Source organism: Dreissena polymorpha, chromosome 12 (genome assembly GCF_020536995.1).
Source record: "Dreissena polymorpha isolate Duluth1 chromosome 12, UMN_Dpol_1.0, whole genome shotgun sequence".
NCBI lineage: Eukaryota > Metazoa > Mollusca > Bivalvia > Myida > Dreissenidae > Dreissena > Dreissena polymorpha.
This window is the reverse complement of record NC_068366.1, coordinates 26,529,137-26,543,931: the sequence shown is the minus strand read 5'-3', so window position 1 is coordinate 26,543,931 and position 14,795 is coordinate 26,529,137. Positions and strand designations below refer to the sequence as shown.

General features: G+C 39.1%; 1 protein-coding gene across 6 annotated transcripts in view; it reads left to right on the top strand.

Moving 5' to 3' along the window:
* LOC127852746 (synaptotagmin-7-like) overlaps positions 1–14,795 on the top strand; it is a 263,942-nt gene that overhangs the window by 14,393 nt on the left and 234,754 nt on the right. The window contains exon 1 of one of the 6 annotated variants that reach the window (XM_052386706.1): positions 4,128–4,489. The exons of the other annotated variants lie outside the window; for them this stretch is intronic. The gene's annotated coding sequence lies outside the window, so the exon portion shown is untranslated. Of the gene's footprint in view, positions 1–4,127; positions 4,490–14,795 lie in introns of those variants that run through there. 6 annotated transcript variants of the gene reach the window in all.

Sequence of the window (14,795 nt, the reverse complement as noted above, 5' to 3'; positions counted from 1 at the left end):
TCCAAAATGGCCGTTTTTGACAGTTTTGAGCACAAAAATTCCGTTTTTCACGATTTAAAACGGCTGTTTTTGTAAATATTCAGGGCCATGTCAGGTTTGTGCATTGGCCGTGTCAAAATTGTGAAATGTCCGTCCACGGCCCATCGCAAAGAAGGAAAAAGAGCCCTGCACATAGACCCCTGTTTATTTTAATAAAGACACTTAGACCCCTTAAATTAATCAAAACACTGAATCAGCAATTTAATTTTGTACTTTTGGGCTGTGATTATTCTATTTAAAATTCAGCAATACATGTACTTAGAAACTAAATTAGAAATTAGATAATTTATCACCACTAACATTTGCAATACATATTTATATTAATTACTTTGTGCTACTTAGTGGAACCCTAATGAGATAAGCAGCAAGAGACCAATAAACAACTATTTAGACATCATTATTTCTTTGATACCAACATGACCAGAATTCATGTTTACTGTCTATAGATTCTTTTAAGAAACTGTTTATGTTTTGGTCATTTTCTCAATTAATGATGGGGTAATAAGTTAATAACGGACATATTTCATACCTATTCCCTCTTCTTTGAAAAAGTATTTTCATATGATCAAGTAAAACACGCATGACTGTGTCACATAATGCATATCCTTTATTTATTTATCACAAAAATTAATTCCAATAAGAATAATTGTTAAATATATAAAAAATAAACAGATGTCAAAGTGTCTCAAAAATAAAAAACAGGGGTCCAAGTGTCTCAAAAAATAGGGGTCTAAGTGTCTAAAAGAGCTCGAAGTGTCATCTTTAAAAAAAGAACCAAATGGCCAGACATTCCCCAAAGTGCCGCACCGCCGAACCTAACCGACGTTTTTAAGAAAGGTCAGATTGAAAATGCTATGTTGCCGGTCCGATTGTCCAGTAAATAATAAAAGATCAGAAGTTTATTTATTTCATAGAATTGACATCTGAAAATAAAAGAGCGCTTAAAAGAAATATGAGCATTCAAAATTGTGTCATATTTCTGTTAACATACATGAAATGTTCCTGCGCATGGGCAACGGACACTTCTGAGTAAATATTGTCAATAGTTGTTACAGTTAAATGAAACACGTTCTGCAACTCAGATCGTTGTATTCGGGGGCATTAACAGTTTGTTCCCGATTAAATTTAATCTTAGTAGTGCATTTTTATTTATTTATACATGTATATCTTTGGCCAGTGTATTGACATGTGTAGTATGATTCTGAGTTATCATGTTAATAGTTTTCAATGAAATTTTCATAATACCGATAATTGCTTAGCGCTTTTAAAACTTAGTCTGTTTAATTATGTTATTGATATCCAGCATGTGTTCTGTTTTTTTTTAATGTATATAATTGATTCCTCACCAGTGTTCATTCTGGGCAGCGCCATTGCGGGATTGCGGGATTCCCGCATAGAAATATTAATGGGTGCAATCTAAATAATAACAGTGGGCCATTCGGGTGCATACATAATATAATTGGCGCATTAAAAATTATATCAGTGGGAGATTTCATTTTCAAAAACAAAGCGACGGAATCGTATTGCGAATTCTAAACACTGGTCTGCTGAGTCAAAATGTAGGTGGAAAATAACCGTTGCTTGGCTACCGCGGGCGCACTGTATTGAATCCTGCACTTCCATTGGTTGATAGATGTCACATGTCAGCAAACTGTGTCTACGTCATCAGAAAGTGTTGAAAACATTTGTCAGCATATTTCGATGCAATTTTCCAATGTTTTAAAGAAAAAATAAAGTGTTTAAACATGTCAAACACTAAACAATGAGTTTATTTAACTTAACACTCTTTTACTGAAACCGTGCATGAGAGTATGATCGGTCTAAATCGGGACTCGTACCCTCAGGTTCCGTTACATAACCTGCCTCTGATTGAACCAGGTTTGCGTCAGTAGACTTGACCATCGACGAAACGCTGCTATTATCTACATCTGACAACTATGCACTGGACTCAATATTTAATACATATTCCCCAATTTTTAAAGTCTGAATTTTATAAATGCGCGAGTGATAATCAGCACCGGTCATTTGTTAGGCTGTTTTCGTATTACATCAAAATTGGTTACAAGGCACTGAAGATGAAAAGATTGTGAATCAGTTGTGCGTGAATACACAGTTTCACTACCAATGGATAATTTCAGTGGCTTTGTGGCAGTTTGTTGGCGCTGCTTTACCCACCACACTTATCAGTCATTACGGTGTAGTCCTCCACAAAAAAATCATGGAAGTTACTTAGAAGACTGCTGATGGTGCATTCCACGTGGAAATTGTACATTTCATGCTTAATATTGTCAAAACATTTATTTCGTATTTTGACACGTAAACGTTTTTACAAATAATTAATTATTGAATTAACTAAAACTGTAAATGTTTGGTTGCATTTTCAAATTACCGTTATTAAATTTGTAATCCAAAGCACACTTTTCAATCTTCATGTTAATGCGACGTTATCAAAATGTAACTTCACATAAACATTACACATGCATATTTCCTTTGTCTCCACAAAAGCGCGCGAAAATTAAGCCGCTTATGTAAAACGTCACATTACCGCATGGAAAGCATAGACGCATTGATTTTTATATAAAAACTATGTAGCGTAGAGACGATTGAAATCTTTTAATTTCGGTTTAAAATTTTGTTAGTCATTTTAACTACGGTAAATTAAACAAGGGCTGTTTGTAAAACATGCATGCCCCTTATATGGGCTGTCAGTAGTGGCAGCCATTCTGTGAATACGTTTTTTGTCACTGTGACCTTGACCTTTGACCTAATGTAAGTTATCATCCGGAAACCATTGAACTATTTCGAGTCACTGTGACCTTAACCTTTGACCTAGTGACCTGAAAATCAATAGGGGTCATCTGCCAGTCATGATCAAGGGGGGAGTGAGAGGGAGGTATAATGTGGGGTGTGGTAATTTATAAGATGTTTAAAAATAAAATAATTTTTTTTTTTGGGGGGGTGGGGGGTAGTGGGGTAGGGGGGAGTGAGAGGGGGGTAAAATGTGGTGTGTGGTAATTTATTAGATGTTTGAAAAAAAAAATTGGGGGGGGGGGGGTGGGGGGGTAGGAGGGGGGGGCTGAGAGGGGGTAATAATGTGGGGTGTGGTAATTTATAAGATGTTTAAAAAAAAATTTTTTTTTGGGGGGGGGGGTAGGGGGGTGAGAGGGGGGTATAATGTGGGTTGGGGTAATTTATTAGATGTTTAAAAAAATTATTTTTTTTGGGGGGGGTGGGGGTGAGGGTGGGCGGGGGTAGGGGGGGTGAGAGGGGGGTATAATGTGGGGTGTAGTAATTTATAAGATGTTTAAAAAAAATGGGGGGGGGTGGGGGTAGGGGGGTAGGGGGGAGTGAGAGGGGGGTATAATGTGGGGTGTGGTAATTTATTAGATGATGTTTAAAAAAAAATGGGGGGGGGTGATATCCTCTATTCATTAAACATGAAATTTTAACTTATTGCATTTTTTCCCCTGTATGTCAGAAAGATATAATAGTGTATTACCTCCCATGTCCTGCTTATATTGATCAACAAAATTAAACATTAACACAATATTTAATATACAAAATATACAAAAAAATCATATTCTGATAATATTTTTACTGATCCACTTTATTTTACTCAAAGGATGATGTTTCATTGGACTGATAATTATAGGTTTAGGATTACAGACCAGTTGCTTCAGTTATATTGTTCAGAGTTCGCCCTGTTGGCCGCGTATGCATTCTTGAGTTATCATCCAAAAAACCATTTTACTATTTCGGGTCACCGTGACCTTGACCTTTGACCTATTGACTTCAAAATCAATAGGGATCATCTGCGAGTCATGATCAATGTACCTATGAAGTTTCATGATCCTAGGCCCAAGCGTTCTTGAGTTATCATCTGACAACCACCTGGTGGACGGACCGACAGACTGAAAGACCGACATGAGCAAAGCAATATACCCCCTCTTCTTCGAAGGGGGGCATAAAAATTAAACATGCTGTATCTGTATCGTAACGGTCTTTTCGATGGTTCATTAATGAAGCAGTTATTGTACGCTGTATACAGTACTGAGTAAACAAAAAATCCGGACAAAACTGGATTAAGTGTTGGGTGTTGTGAAAACACGTTTAGCCGGTATACTGACCTCATTGTGTAGACTGCGATGTTTTGACAAAGGGGATTATCATGTGCGTATGCAAATCTTCGGAGATTTTTCTTTTCTATGAAATGGATTTTTTTGTGAATTGGAAATTCTTATTTTGAAATTGGGAAAAATGGTCTCATTGGGAATGGTGCCGTTTTACAGTACCAACTTTATATAGAGGAAAAACGCTGGATGCTTCGGCCGAAGTGAGTAGGCCTACATGGTCTGCTGGTTCAAGGGAATGAATGTTGAAACCTAATATTTGGAAAAGGTAGATGATGACAAATTCAAGAAAGGATATTTATGCAGTAAAATACAGTCAAGTGAGTCTTAAATACAGTAATCTCCTGTTTTCTGTTTTTTTTCTCTGTTTCAGCCATTTGTCTACAAAAATGTGATTACAAATAGGTGGCCCTACAAAATCTTTTAATGGCCCACTAAATTTATGGCTGATGGGCTATTGGCCCACCAGCAATCTGGCCTAGAATAAACACTGCCTCACAAGTAATAAATGTGATTCTTGTATAAAAATAATTAATTTACAATCTTAAGTCGCTGTCACAGACACCAGTGTTTTTTTTCACCTATTGGGGAATAGTGGCGGGGCCCGTCCAAAGGGGACAAACGCGTCGATTTTTAGGAAAAGGGGAAAATAAAAAATTCACTCTTTATATGTTATGATATTTATTATATGAAAACACATGTATGTATGAATGTAATATTCACAGCTGAATGTCTCTGTCCTTTTTTTCTAAATATATGATTTTTTCAACATTTCAAAAAAACAATTTTCTTTTTTTTCTTTTTTTACCTCTGGAGGGGATTTTTTCTACAAAATAGGGGAAGAATATACGTGTATACTCTTTCTTGAGGGGAATGGGGCCGAATATTGGCCCCGAAATTGCCATAAAAAACACTGGACACTTAAAACTATAATCAGCATTGCTTTTTTCTTTATGTGGGGAAAAGGAATGGCCTTCAATTTAAAGAGGGAAATATCAACAAAACTGAGAATGGGGGAAAATATTTCCAAGGTAAACTTAACATTTTGGAAATTTGCATGATTTAAATGAAATTAAGTTGGGGGGGATTAGTATCTGAACACTTGTTTCAACAGCAATTTGCACACCAGTATACAATAATTGAATTTTCAATCGAGAAATTGCTTTGTTTTAAACTATTTTTTTGGTTTTAATATTTTTTTTTTAGAATATTGCAAGTGTGTTGTGATTTGTCAGTGTTCAGTGTTGTGTTGCTTTTTTAAAAAATGAATCCATTTCATTTTTCCAATGATCATAATGTCAATATATTTGAGTCGGTGATGTGATATTTCGGTCCTATGAAACTAAGTCCTGTCCTGCAAGTTTTTAAGTCCACAGGACCAAAAATACTTTTGGGAATGTCTGAAAGGGGTCAAAGTGTCAAGGGGTCGAAGTGTCTGACATTCATCTGTACCATAGCTATTTCGTACCTATTCCTTTTTGGGTATTTTGTTACTGTCGATTCTAATATTTTGAAGCATTAATTCGTCAAAGATATTGTTGTCAATACTGTTGATGTAACACGATATTGTATGTATAAATTATTCATTTAACAATAAAAAAACACAGTTTTTTTTTGTTGAAGCTCAGTTACAAACAGTTGAATTTAACCTCCAGTTCGATAGCGATGTTAGATTTCAATGTCATAAATACGTTAATACCTGCTATCTATAGCTACTACTATCGTAGGTTGGTTATATCATCCGGAAAATTCCTGGAGCCGATACCGTGTCCGTAGTTTAGACTAGGACGCAACATAGTGTAATGCAACCTAGCAAAAAGTGACACCCTACCTTGAGTCTTCTTCTGAATGCGGGAGTAACAGCACGCCGTTTTTGATGACTTTGATTATTGGGTTTATTTCCATTTTTTTCCCGTGTTTTGGTTGATTTTTTGTTTAGACAACTTTTAGTATTTGTCTAGCATTTTATTATCCGGATTATTTCATAGGTATCGTATTAAACTTTTGTTTAATTTATGCCTTATGGGCAGTGTGTTATCAAGCGGCCACGTGACTTAATCATTTACATAGTAAACCAACCCATGCGAATGACAAAACATTTTATAGGACATGAGGTCATATAACTATTTTTATTTACAGGACCTCTCCAGATTATATCGGACCTTGTACTCGTTGAACAAACAAAATATTACATGTAAAGCTTTTATTGAATTTTTATAATTACGACATAACGAAATTCATAATGTTAAACAATTAATGTAACAGTAAAATGAGTCTTCAATTTTGACTTGTTCTGTTATAACATTATAGTAAAATTTAATGTGAAGAAAGCGTTAAGAATTGTTTTACATTACAACCTATTTTTAAACAGCGATATTAATCGCAATAGAACTCTCGCTGTAACACTAGATAAAAAAAAGACTAAACACAATTTAGTTAAATCAAAACATCTCAATGGTTTATGTGTGAATCACTCCTATAAATTGATGCTTTATGATGAATGTTATCCATGCCTTTGCAATCAGTGAAACTTTACAGTTGCTTGAAAATTTAACTTTCGCATAATATGTTTAAAGGAAAAGGAACAGGCGAAGGTCGTATAGATTTCTGCTTTTGTTTATCGATCATCACAAAGATTGTATCTAGTAAACGTGATTTCAACCAATGAAACACAGTTCACTAACGTCACGGAACTCAGGAATGGATTCGTTTTATGAAAAGCATTATGAGTTTTCACGTCGCCAGCACAGCTTATGAGATAGCCTAGTTACACATGTAGGTTGATTGACCGGTAATAAACTATTTTATGTTATCGTTAAATCATATATCGAAGTTCAATAAACATAACCATTCAATTTTTGACAGATACAAAGTTTCGTATTCATTTCCAATAGCATAATTTAACATATCTAATTTATTTTCGGACACGAGGACCGCCAGTTTCTGAAATGATACCGTACCTCAGTACATTAACTCGGAAATGTCCGAGGTCGGACGTCTTTCGCATAGGTTGAGTAAACTATGAAAATGTCAATCAATGCCGTGTATTTGTTTAGACTAGTTTCAGTATTTGTCTAACAAATTATTATCGGTGTTATTTTCGATTATTGTATTTAACTTTTGTTTAATGTATGCCTTATGGGCAGTGTGTTTTCAAGCTCCCACGTGGCTTTATCGTTTTCATAATCGGTGTTATTTTCAATTATTGTATTAAACTTTTGTTTAATTTATGCCTGATGGGCAGTGTGTTTTCAAGCGTCCACGTGGCTTTATGGTTTACATAATTAAACATGTTAACATGCAACATGTTAATCAATGCCTGTATTTGTTTAGACAAGTTTTAATATTTGCCTAACAAATTATTATCGGTGTTATTTTCGATTATTGTATTAAACTTTTGTTTAATTTATGCCACAAACACGGTTTTTGTGTTCATGAAGCACTTTACGTTCTCTTTCAGAAAATAACTTAGAGAATGTTTATCATTTGCATTATGTGCAAATAGTTAATTTCATGTGCCGTAAAACAATCTGGTTAATGACCAGTTAATTGTTGAATATGTTTTACTCTTGTATTTCATGTACGAAAGTCGCAGAAAACAAAGAAAAAGCACCTTGCTATGACGTTTATCACTTAGCTTTGGTCGACATCAGACCATATGGCTCCCACCGTACTTTGTTCTTTGCACGCTACCGGCAAGATGTCTACCTCGTGGCTCTTGCCACACCTCGGTCGACGTCAGACCATATGGCTCCCGCCATACATGGGTCTTTGCCGGGTGACGTAGACCAAGTGGCTTCGGCCACGCGTCGGTCGACACCAGACCATATGGCTCCCGCCATACTGAGGTCTTTACCTGGTAACATCATTGGTAATTTTATGACCGGTCTGTTCACCGGTCCTCGGTCTTTGACCGGTCCGGTCCGGGCAACATAGGACCTTCCAGAGCCGCAGGTGTGGAGAAGATCCTTTTCCTGTGGACCTTCGCCACCAGGCACCATGCAAGACGTTGACCATGGTACTTCGGACATGCGTCAGTCGACGTCAGACCATATGGCTCCCGCCATACTTCGGTCTTTGCACGGTACTGAGCATGACGTCGACAAAGTTGCTTCGGCCATTCATCCGTTGACTGAAGACCATAATTATGGCTCCCGCCATACGTCGGTCTATGCTCAGTGACGTCGACCACGTGGCTTCGGCAATGTGTCGGTAGACGTCAGACCATATGGTGTCCGCCATATTTTGGTCTTTACCCGGTGACGTCACCAGTCATGTTATGACTGGTCCATTCACTGGGCACCTGGTCATTGACCGGTCACTGGATATTACCCGGTGACGTCACTGGTCATTTTATGACCGGTCTGTTCACTGGTCTTTGAACAGTCCGGACACTGGGCAGGACGTCAACCACCTGGCTTCTACCATGCGTCGGTCGACATCATACCATATGGCTCCGGCATACGTCGATCTCTGCTCAGTGACTTCGACCACGTATCTAAGGCCATGCGTTTCTCGACGTCAGAAATATGGCTTCCGCCATACTTTGGTTTTTACCTGGTGACGTCATCGGTCATGTTATGACTGGTCCGTTCACTGGGCACCAATCCCTGGTCACTGGTCTTTGACCGGTCTGGACACCTGGCAGAACGATGACCACGTGGCTTCAGCCATGCGTCGGTCAATGTAAGACCATATGACTCTCATCATACTTTGATCTTTGACTGGTACAGGGCACGACTTCGACCACGTGGCTCCCCCCATACGTTGGTCTATGCCCATTGACATCAACCACGTTGTTTCGACCATGCGTTGGTCAATGTCAGACCATATGGCTCCCGTCATACTTAGGTCTTTAACCGTTAATGTCACCTGTGATATTATGACCGATCAGGTCACTGGTCATTTACCGGTCTGGTCCAATCACCGGGGACCGGTCCCGTTCCCGTTAGCAGGGACCGGTCACAGGCGCCAGTCACTGGGTATTAACCGGTGACATCACTCACCGGTCATATTATGACCAGTGCGGTCACCAGTCATTGACCGGTCAGGTCACCTGTCATTGACCGGTCCGGTCTACCGATCAGCGGCTATTACCCGGTGATGTCACCAGTCATATAATAACCTCCTTTGATTCATCTTAGCAGGATTCATGATCTGCTTTGAACCACAGGTATTTTCTAGGTTACCTAGTCGTATACTCCCTGCTGCTTCTCCTGCGAGTCCAATACTTTGCGGATTCAGCAGTCTCCAGAACACTTGTGCCTTTTCAATAATAGAAGCTTATGAAATACCTCCATCTAGTATTCCTACTTCTGACTCAGCTGGCTACATACAGACCACTAGTCTTGCAGATGGTTTGGTTGAAGCGGGCTCAGAGTCTAACGTTGAGACCAAACATAACTATTTGGCCTCTATCAATCAGGTCTATAAATTATTTTTACCAGCCCCTTCCCTGTCAGCTACAGACTTTGCGTCACCGTTACGGAACAGTTGGCCCGCAAAGTGAGCTCTGCAGGATTAGCATGGCAATGTCTCGTGTCAACATCTGCCTTCCAAGTGGCTAGCCTACAATGTATGTTTTCTAGTAAAATGGAACCCAAATAATTAGCCTGCTCCATCGCCATGGTAAGCCCATAAGGACCTGACTGAGCTTAAACCGCTTATGGTAGTAAAAGTCCCCTGTACCCGACCTGACTACCGGTTTGGACCTTTCCAAACTGCCGGGCCTAGATCCTGACAAAAACAAGCTTTTGCTATTGCCAGTTGCTTCTACCTTTATCTCAGTTCCTTACTCCATGTTGGAGAAAAGGTAACAGAGAGGAGGGACCTCATCCTCTCTTCCCTGCCTCAATTTTCTTGTTGGAACCAGGAGTGAACTAGCTCAGAATTGCTCCTTTCACAGCAGATTCCCTTTTTTGAGGCAGGATACAGGCAGCAATCACGGCTGACCGGGAAGACCAGATCTTTGCTTCTCTAACGAGAAACAACTCTGGCCAGCGCCAAGGGGCTCTTTAGCGTCCAGCCTTAAAGCACCTGGCAACCCCGACAGCCAAAAATACTAAGAAGAACAACTTTTTTCTCTAAAAGGCCTTCTTCTATTCCACATCCGGCCTCTAACAGGCTGTCTTCCCATAACAGGTCGTCTTCCTATTGGAATTCATCTGGAAATATTTCTTAAATAAAGGGCAAACCCAAGCCGGATCAGAAGACATTTAAGCCTTCGACCGGCAAGGGCGGACGTCCCTAAGGTCACTCCTAGGGTTTTTCCTTTCTACCAACACACCTCCACCGCTTGCTGCCATACTTCTGCACTTCGCATATCAATGGCTTATAATTAAGTGTTTAACACTTTTCTATTCTATCCACTTTCATATCTGGTCAGAGTGGGGAAATTTCGGCTTGCCGTGAATTTCTTTCCCCACCCATTCTTGACCATAAGGCTCCGGCCACTGGTCGGTCTTTTACCGGTCCGGTCCCCGGTCTTTCTGCTGGGACGTCTTTTCCGAAGAATACGTCCTCTTCAGCACTATCTCTAAACACAGATTCCCATCCTTCCGTCTTTAGTTCCCCACATTCATTGGTGACTAGACTCGGAGACTCTCTTGGCAGGAGTACCGCTTCTTCCACCACAACCTTCCTTACATCTCGTACGGATGTGAGCAGGGAAGGTTGGGGGCGCTTACCTGGAACCACTCAGGTTTGTGGTCTTCTCAAGAGTATCACATGCAGATCAAAAATCTCGAAAAGCTAGCAGTCTTTCTAGCTGTTCCTCATTTCCAACACATCTTCGCGACTCCTGTGTGATGGTGTCAACAGACAACACATCAGTTGTGGTTTACATCTAGACACAAGGGTGTATACATGATCACCCCCTGTATCTGGAAATCAGGAACTTGCTGGGTCTTTGCAAGAACCTCAACATTTCTCTCTCGTTCAAACACATACCAGGTCGTCGCAACGCCCTGTCGGACAGTTTGACTTGCAAACACCAGTTCCTTCTGTCAGATTGGACATTTCATCATGAAGTGACCAGCTATATTTTTCTCACATTCGGTTATCCACTGGTCTACCTGTTTGCGACCAGAGACGACCACAGACTTCCTGTGTAAGTGAGTCCAGTTTTCGATCCAGTAGCGTTGGCGATTGTCGCGCGTTCGTCCGCTTGAGACCAACTGGACTTAAGCCTATATCTCAACCATTCTATTCCTCTATCTTGGAGTATCAAGGTGAGCTCTTTTCAGATCCTCCTGGTCGCCCCTTGGTGGTCCAAGAGATTCTGGTTAAACAACCTTCCCAGTCTCCTGTACGATTTTTCCAGGAAACTTACTCACAGGTCATATTTCCTATCTCAGAAAGATAGTTTTCATAAGCTCCAGACATGTTCCACTACAAGTCTGGCCAATATTTGATAATCCCTACAGAAGAACGTTTTTCTGTTAGGGCTTCAACTCTCGTTACCTCTGCAAGGAGAAAGTCGACCAGAACAGTCTACGATGCTTTCTGGAAGCTTTTCTCTGACTGGTGTATTTGAGGGCATATTGATCCCCTCAATCACTCTGCTAGACGCATAAAGGTTTTTCTTGTCTATCTTTTTGATGATAAGAAACTTTCTCTTATCTCCATCAAGGATACAGACTATGCTTCGCATAACTTGGCTTTTCGTAAGTGATCACAAGTCTATGCTGACCTACCTATTTCATGACCTAGCCATGAAACTTCTAGTTTCTGTTTCTCGTTCCTTTACCCCTTAATGGTTTTGGCTTGCGTTCTTTGATCGCTTACTAGGTTCCTGATGAACCCTTTCATCAGGCTTCCTAACAGTTCCTAAGACTGGAAGACCATTTTCCTTCTTACTATGGCTTCAGCCAAACGTAGAATTGAAATTCATGCTCTTTCTGTCGAAGACGACCATCTTCATTTTGATCCGATGGCTTCGTCACTTTGTTGTGTGAGCCAGGATTCCTTGCTAAATATCAACTCCCCTATATGGCTTCTAAACCCTTCAAGGTCCCAAGTCTTTCTAGGACTTGGGGATATGAAGATGAAGATAGACTTCTTTGCCCTGCAGGGCTTTGAAGTTCTACCTCAGCAAAGTAAGTTCATTCGAGGCTCTTGCTAGAGACTCTTCAGGCGAAATCAAATGTCCGAGTTGCCCGAGTCGTACATTTGTTTGTCTGGACAACTGATTTTTTTCAATTAAGTTGTCCGTGGACAACAAGTTTTTTTAAAGTCCGGTCCAGGTATACAAAAAAATACATTGTATTAGAGCCGTAATTAAGTTTTACAAAAGCAAATGTTGACACGCGATTACATTGTCAGTGCTATTTGCGGAGCAATCAAGCTAAAATACGGGCACTCTCCTGCGCAGTGATCTCCCTTATTCTATAAGAGACCGGGAGCATGCCGCATTTTCAACATTCGGCCCGACTGTTAGACAGTGTACAGACTGGTTTCTTTATATTTACAATCAGACGGAAATAAAAAGTATCAAACTAAGATAATCAAAACATGGTCTATTTATTTGAGACGACTTTAATGGTAAAGATTTTGTTTTTTTAAATCTTCAACAACAGAGCAGTCCACCTCCCAAAAATACTAAGAAAGATTATGATAAAAAATATGATCTAAGTAAACGCACCAGAACTTTAAAAAAAACTTGGCTAACAGATTTTCAATGGTTACCAGTTGATGATAATTAAATTGCTACTAGTAGCGGTGCAGAGCCTCAGTCTGATGAGGTCGACATATTGGACTAGTTTAATTTGTTAAGATTACGATGTACTTATGTTCAACACATTTTTAATAACACTAGCTTTGCAAGATTTAAAGTTTGTCAAAGTCTTTATATTGTTTATAATATACTGCTCTAATGAATGTACCATTGAAATACAACTATAAACAAAACAAGCAAATTATACTCATTTTGATATATTCCACATTATTTTACATTAATCAATAAATGCGTTTATAATTTATATAAACATTAACGGACAAGCGTAGTTCAGCAACGGACAAGTTAAATTTCCTAAATGGTTGTACGTGGACAAGTATAGTTTTTTGAGATTTCGCCACCCCTGCTCTTCATTCCTTAAAAGGGGGGGGGGAGGGGGGAGGGGGGGGGGGGGGGGCGATTTCTTGTTGGGTAGCCTCTTTTGTCTCTCATCTAGGGATTCATCCCTGTTTAAGAGCAGACCGCATGAATTAAAAGCTCTGTCAGCTTTGTGGGCGTATATTATCACACCCCACTTTCTGACATACTTTCTGGAGGAATCCGACCGCCTTCTCTTTTTATCTTCGTTCTCTGGATTGCCAACAAGACAAATTGTAATTGTTGGGCCCCCTTGTGGTTCACAAACGGTAGTGTCGTATACGACATAGACATACTTACTCTTTTCCGATTAGTCAAGGTCAATACCGTACTAACGAAGATTACCTGATAACCCTAGTTATGGGTTCTGCTTTTATTAGCTAATAACCCTGGATATGGGTTCTGTTGTGATGGGGATCAGGGAGCTATACGCGAACCTTCCCACCGCAGCTGCAAATTCAGCTATAGATAGCAGGTAACGTATTTATGACATTAAAACAAATTTTTTAAGGAAAATTCATTTTAATTATTAAATACCTGCTATCGGCGAGTCCCACCTCATACCCCGCTCTTCGACTAATATTTTTAGATATATTTGAAGAAGACTGAAGGCAGGGTGTCGCTTTTTGCTAGGTTGCGTTACACTACGTTCTGCCTTAGTCTAAACTACGGACACAGGGGGAGGCTCCAAACATTTTTCAGATGATATAACCAACCTACGGAAGTAGTAGCTATAGATAGCAGGTAAGTATTCAATAATTAAAATGAATTTTACTGAAAAAATTTGTGTTGAGCTCACATTCACCAAGGGAGATAACACATGTACCTTTACTACAAGGATTTATATTGGATGAAACAAACTCGAAATATCGTTTATTAACAGGTAAATTTCAATATATTTTGATCAATATATACTATTTAGGCAATGTTCTTTCATAATACATGTAGTCACAAATATGTGTGTATTTAAATTCGGGAATGGTGCGACCGAAATTCGTGTCGGAACTCTCACTATTAAAAAGATAGAGTGGACTATTGACGCCGAGAGTCTGCCAAAGGAAAAATCATCAAAAGACTCTATGGTGGCAATTTATATTGATTAATTTTTTGCCAAAATATGCTATATGCTTGTTGAGTAGTGGGTAATTTTCAAAAATATGTTACATCTCAAATATTTTATAAATAAATGACCATGAATTAATACCAAAATAATTATTAACCTTTGATCTTTAGATATTTTGGCCATTTTTTCCAAATGTTAATCATCAGTTTACATCAAAATAATAGAATATGTTGACAGTGTCAAACCGGCAAATTGAAAATAATGTTCCGGTTGAGTCGTGGGTGTGATTGGCTGTCCCAATTTCAAGGTTTGCATGCTGTAAACACTCTTAACTGTTAAGTTGTTTTATTATAACTAATTATAGTTTGTATGATTGTTCATACACATGTACTTAGTCTTAGTAGTATCACAAATGTGATAAGGCAATAAAAGACAATCAAGTCAAGAACACAAGCGTGCTGTTTCTAAGACG